The sequence below is a fragment of the Mustela nigripes genome, chromosome 12, assembly GCF_022355385.1.
Source record: "Mustela nigripes isolate SB6536 chromosome 12, MUSNIG.SB6536, whole genome shotgun sequence".
Lineage (NCBI taxonomy): Eukaryota > Metazoa > Chordata > Mammalia > Carnivora > Mustelidae > Mustela > Mustela nigripes.
The window spans coordinates 123,202,839-123,209,576 of NC_081568.1; the positions used below are offsets into that span (position 1 = coordinate 123,202,839).

Consider the following 6,738-nt stretch of genomic DNA (forward strand, 5'->3'; position numbering starts at 1 on the left):
AAAATACAGTTTTATAACAATTATTGTGATAAAACAAATTATCCAAAAAGCAGTCTTTTAATTTAAGATTAAACAAAATAACACTTTCGGGGAGAAGATTTTCTCCTTTAAACAATGAATTTCCTCATGTATTAAAAAATATTTTAGCTGCAGGAAGCACCTTGTTCCAGGCAGTGGTGGGGCAGTTGCCCCAATATATGTTGGGGTGGATGGCTGATCCTGGGGATCGGAGTAGACCTCTTGATGCAAATCTCGGTGGCCACTGCTGGAGCATGACCTGTGCCATGGCCACTTCCGACACCTTATTTGTAACATTTTAAGAAACTTCATGAGGTCTTCTATGGCCTCCATGAACACCTTTCAGGGGTGCCAGAGTGTCTCCTGTGGATGGCAGGGACAGAAGAGAAGCAGCAGCTGATCAGATTTTTCCTGTTGCAAATGAAATTCTGGCAAAGATGGAAGAGAAACCACATCATGCACCTCTATTTTTCCCTAACCTTATGATGTCAAAGCTTCAAACCTACCAGAAGGCCTTGCCAAACCTTCATCAGAAAGTAAGACGCATATCTTTGACAACCCCACCTGGAGGGTGAGGGCACATGAAATATGGCGCATACACTGTAGAGAATGAACGTGTGAGGGGGTTGCAGTCTCAAAGAGAGTTGCTTCTGCAAGGTACTGATGGCCTGAACTGGACTACCCAGAGTATTGGGTGCTCTCATTGGACTGCCCCAGAGACTAGCCAGATTGGCCCAGAAATCACAGAAGAGCTGGGGGAGCAGTGTGACCAGTTGGAATGTACCAAGAGGAGGTCGGTAAACAAATACAAGTGAAAACTTGAGCAGAAGTGGAAAGATTCTCTGTCCAGTGTTCAGAAAAGTGACAACCAGCAGGCTGCTACTGTCCATCCTCATGTCACTGGAGCTGGCCTTCCTAGGGACCTGGATTATAACAGATCCTTTCAAAAGCACTGAAATTCCTACAGGGAAGGGTTTGTGCACCAGAACTTTGATCTGTGAATGAATGGTGTTAGAGAAGGAGAATAAGCATAGTGTTGCTATGAGCTAATGGTTCAAGGATGTACTGTGTTTAGTAGCCAGAATTGTGGGGGGGAGGGAGAGAAGGCAGAAAACCATTTAATTGTGAAGGAAAAGTAACAAGACCAGTATGATAGACCAAGGTAATAGATGCTGCTTGACTTCTTAAAAAAAATTATATGTATATTATCAAGTTTTCAGGTAATAAGTGAAATGTCTCAGGAAAATGCCTAATTGTTTCGATGCATAGATGTGAAGAGCCAGTAAAAGGTGAGGGTAGACTGAAACTAAATTTCTGAGGGCCTTCAATAAAATTCTAAGTGATAAGAATTTTAAATCAATGCAAAGAAAGAAAACAATCAAATTGGATTTTAGGAAGAAACTCTCTCTGGCTTTGGGGGCCAACAACACAGGTAACTTGAATAATTCTTATCTGTTGTGTATTAGAATGGCAATAGGTTAAATTTTCAGAACAGTCTGAAATATTATATTCCTAAAGCTAATGGGTATAAAAGTTCTTTTAAAGAACATTTGTAAGTTTCAGGTATTCAGGTGATTCAAGAAAAAAGCCCAAATTGTTTATGTAAAGTTTTAAGTTTAAAATTTTGATTTACCTCAAATTTGTTATTATACTTAAAACACTTTCTCACTTTTCACTTTGAAAAAGGCTAACAGTCTTATTAATGTAAAGGAACTTTGGGGAGCAAAACTAAACATCAAAACAGGTGTACATTTTTTGTGGTGAGGGAAGAAAGGAAAGGGAGGAAGGGAGGGAGAGAGAGAGAAAAAGGAAGGAAGGAAAGAAAGAAAAGAAAAGGAGAAAAAGAAGAAGGAGGGAGGAAGAAAGGGAAAAAGAAACCAACCACAAAGACAGCAATGCAAGCGTTTGGTGCACACTCCCTAGGCATAATAGTTTATTGAAATGTAAGTGAGGTCTTAGTTTTAATTTGTTAGTCACCCCTGAAATGAAAATATGTTAATGTTTTAGAAATTGACAATAAATATGTAAACATTATTCAATGTTTAAAAGGAGACCTTTACCTTTTTACACATTGAAAACGTATTTTCGGGGCGCCTGGGTGGCTCAGTGGGTTAAAGCCTCTGCTTTCAGCTTGGGTCATGATCCCAGGATCCTGGGATCAAGCCCTGCATCGGGCTCTCTGCTCAGCAGGGAGACTGCTTTCCTTCCTTTCTCTCTGCCTGCCTCTTTACCTACTTGTGATCTCTGTCTGTCAAATAAATTAAAAAAAAAAAAAGAAAACATATTTGCAAGTATGTTCATTGGAAGTACAGAAAACAGGCAACAGAAAGCAGGGTCTCTCTGGCACTTCTCAAAAATAAAGAAACTGGACATAAAATACAGTAATTTCTTAGCTGATAAAAGTTTAACATGTCACAGACTAATGGGGAAGATTGCAGAAGTGACATTTAATTAGATTAATCAAAATGGATTAAAACTGTCTTGGATCAACAGATCGACTTCATTAGCTGGCAACTCTAGCCCTAAAATTAAGTGTATTAGACTATGAGCACTAGCTGTCATGCATGTCTTGGTGAAATTAGGTTGAGAAATTTTTTTTAATAAAAATAATAACAGTTTGACAAATGTAAACCCCCTTGATTGAAATTCTTTTGGATGAAACATTAAATAGTTCATTAATGGACAAGGAAGCAAAGCAAATATATTCTTCAAAGGTGTTTAAATGAACTATTATTTTTCAGTGCACTGGCAAAGTTCTATCACCATAAAATAATTTCTTCTAAAAATTTAAATGAACTCAACTTCTTTTCTGATACATTTATTTAAGTCAGTTACTTTTCAGTTCCCAAAATTTGTGCGATAATAATTTCCCCATCCCAAGTGCCAATTCTGGTTTAGGGATTTTCTGTGTCATAGTATCTCTATAGACAATTTTGTATTTCTAGCAAAATAATGTATAGATTTTGGAACACAGTCTAGTATTGATTCTACAGCAGTGTTTAGAACCTGATAGGAAACATTATTAACTACCAGTTAAATGTCAGTTGTAATGTATACAATAATTTATTTCTTATTAATAAATGATCATAACTCTTACTAATAAATAAACAAAAATTAATCTTAATGGTTGAGAAACACAAACATATAATTCTCTTTCAAGCTATGTATCCATTATGGTTGACTGGTGGTTATGCTTTTTAATTTTTGGCATCATGAATCTTTGAGGATGATGGTTTAGGCAGGCTAGGACACTGCTGACTACTTCAGCAGCCCTTAAATCCTCAAAACTAGCACTAACATTTCATTGTCATAATCAAATCAGATGGCTGTTTTTCATATCAAAGTGGTAGGGAACTATTATGTTGACTCTGGCGAAAGAACTTTATGTTGTTGAGCAGAAATACAATATATTTACCACAGTAAGTAACTGAAATATTTCGAGATTGCAAGGAAACCACTGTCTGATCTAAAACAACTGTTAAGTACTATGCCAATGTACAGTAACTTTAGTAAGAAACAACTAGAGTGTTCTTTTAAAAATTCAGTAGACTGAATTTGGGATATAGGTGAGATATTAGTGGGCTGATTTTTTGGTATTATTTTATTAAATTGTTAGTGTTGTCATTTACCAAAAATTCAATAAAAAGAGATCTGCAAAGAACAAAGAAAAGGATATTAAAAATGTTACAATCAGTGGGTATTATATGCAAACAATGAATAATGGAACCTACATCAAAAAGTAATGATGTACTATATGGTGACTAACATAAGTAACTAACTAACTAACTAACTAACTAACTAAATAAATAAAAATGTTAAATCCATAATCTCCATATTCTTGTGGATATAAACAAAAGTATAACATGATGAAACAAAATAGAAAAAGTTACAAACATACAAATGGCTAACAAACACATGAAAAAATCTTCATCATCATTAGCCATCAGGGAGATTCAAATTAAAACCACATTGAGATACCACCTTACACCAGTTAGAATGCCCCAAATTAACAAGACTGTAAACAAGTGTTAGAGAGGATGTGGAGAAAGGGGAGCCCTCTTACACTGTTGGTGGGAATACAAGTTGGTGAAACCACTTTGGTAAACAGTGTGGAGATTCCTTTAAAAATTAAAAATAGAGCTACCCTTTGACCCTCCCATTGCACTACTGGGTATTTACCCCAAAATACAGATGTAGTGAAAAGAAGGGCCATCTGTACCCCAATGTTCATAGCAGCAATGGCCACAGTCGCCAAATTGTGGAAAGAACCAAGATTCCCTTCAACAAACGAATGGATAAAGAAGATATGGTCCATATATACAATGGAGTATTATGCCTCCATCAGAAAGGATGAATACCCAGCTTTTGTATCAACATGGATGGGATTGAAAGAGATTATGCTGAGTGAAATAAGTCAAGCAGAGAGAGTCAATTATATGGTTTCACTTACTTGTGGAGCATAAGGAATAACACAGAGGACATTGGGAGAAGGAGAGGAGAAGGGAATTGGGGGAAATCAGAGTGGGGAGATAAACCATGAGAGACTGTGGACTCCGAGAAACAAACTGAGGATTTTGAAGGGGTGGGGTGTGGGGGGTTCGGTGAGCCTGGTAGTGGGTATTATGGAGGGCACATATTGCATGGAGCATTGGGTGTGATGCATAAACAATGAAACTCGGAACACTGAAAAAATAAAGTTAAAAAAAACTTTGAAAAAATATATCTGAAATGAAGCATACACTAGATAGGATTGCAAGTGAACTGATTAGAAGAAATAGACTATCTGATTAGTACCAAATATTTCCAAATATGCATGTTTATATCAATCTTTTCTGAAATAAAAATACTAGATACAGATGGTGTCTCTAGTACATTTTATTAGACAGTTCAAAAGGAAAAATGCCAGATTTACTCAATTTTCCCATAAAATGAAGAGGAATAAATCACTGTTCTGTTTGACAGTACCCAGCTTCCATTCAGGATAAAAAGAATGAGCAAACTTGAAATATTAAGGAACTGAAGCTGATAAAGAGTAGCTTCCAAAACACCAATAACCAAAAATCATACTAGTGGTGAAATGCTGAATGTTTTATCCTTAAGATGGAATACTAGGATATGTGTTTTCATCAGTTGCATTTGACTTTTTATTAGAGGACCTAGCCATTCGAATAAGGTAAGGCAAATAAAGGTGTAAGATTAAAAAGGAAGGAGTTAAAATTTCCTATTTGTAGATGTTATGATTATTTATAAAAATTGTAGGAAATCTATAATAGTTGTAACTAAGAAGCCAAATTATTAGATGTATGAAGTTAGCAGATTCAAGTTCAGTATAAAAATTAATTTTATTTGAATAGGTAGCAGCAAAGGATTGTAAAATTGAAATTAAAAAAATAATTCCATTTATGATAGCAAAAATTACCTATGACTGTATCCAAAATGTATGCACACGTTTTCTACATTAAGAAATAAATATGTTGTTGAGAGAGATAGTTTTAAAAATTTTATTTATTTATCAGAGAGAGAGAGAGAGAGAGAGCACAAGCAGGGGGCAGTGACAGGGAGAAGGAGAAGCTTTCTCCCAGCTGAGCAAGCAGATTTAATCCTAGGACCCTGGGATCATGACCTGAGCCTAAGGCAGACACTTAACTGACTGAACCACCCAGACATCCCTTGCTGAGAGAAATTAAATGAATGAGAAGAAAAGTGATGCTCATGTATTAGAGAATCAACAGTGCTATAAGAGCACTTCTCCCCATATGGATGTCTAGATTCAGTATATTCCTGAGGAAACCCCTAGCAGGTTTTTATCTCTAGAAATGGACAAGATTATTCTAAGACTTATAAAAGAATTCAAAGCATCTATAATGTCCGAAGCAATATTTAAAAGAAAAATAATGCTGCAAAAGTTATCTTAAACATATTTCAACATTTATAATAAAGTCATAGTAATCAAGATAGCTAGGTATTCAGAAAAAGAAATCTGTAGCTCAATGAAAAAGAGTAGAGAGTCCAGGAGCATAGCCAATTGATTTTTGTCAAAAGTGCCAAGGCAATTCATCAGAGAAAGGAAAATCACAGTTTAAACCAGATGACTTAAAGAAAAGTAAGTAAATATTATGTCTTAACTGAAAAGATGTTTTTTGCTCTTCACCATCCATTGTTGAAGGAATGAAAAACAAGTCAGAGACTGGGAGGAAATACCTGTAAAACATACTATCAGATCAAGGACTTATAACTATGCTGTATAATAGACCCTTACTAGTTAATAAGACAACAGATAAAACAAATGAAAGCAAATGAAAAGACAATCCAGTCATCAAAATTAACAATATTTGTGCTTCTATAGAAACCAACAGGAAAGTGAAAATTAGCAAATCCTATGGATCTGACAAGAGATTTATATCTAAGATGTATAACCATCCCTTAAAGCAGAATAATAAGGGAAATTACCCAATTAAATAATGAGTAATGGATATGAATGGGTATTTCTCCAAAGAAAATATACAATATACCTGCATAGAACAGTCGAGCTCACAACTTGGTTTTGGCTCAGGTCATGATCTCACGAGCCTCATGTGAGATCAAGCCCTGCATCTGGTTCTCTGCTCAGCATGGAGTCTCTTTAGAGTCTCTCTGCCTCTCCTTCTGCCCCTCCCATTCATGCTCTCTCTCCCTCTCTCTAAGATAAATTTAAAAATCTTAAAAAAAAAAGAAGATATA

At 35.7% G+C, this 6,738-nt stretch overlaps 1 pseudogene; it reads left to right on the forward strand.

Annotated features, from left to right (window-relative positions):
- Positions 1 to 315: 315 nt before the first annotated feature.
- On the forward strand, positions 316 to 1,023 carry LOC132027600 (vesicle transport through interaction with t-SNAREs homolog 1B-like; annotated as a pseudogene).
- The last annotated feature ends 5,715 nt before the right edge of the window (positions 1,024 to 6,738 follow it).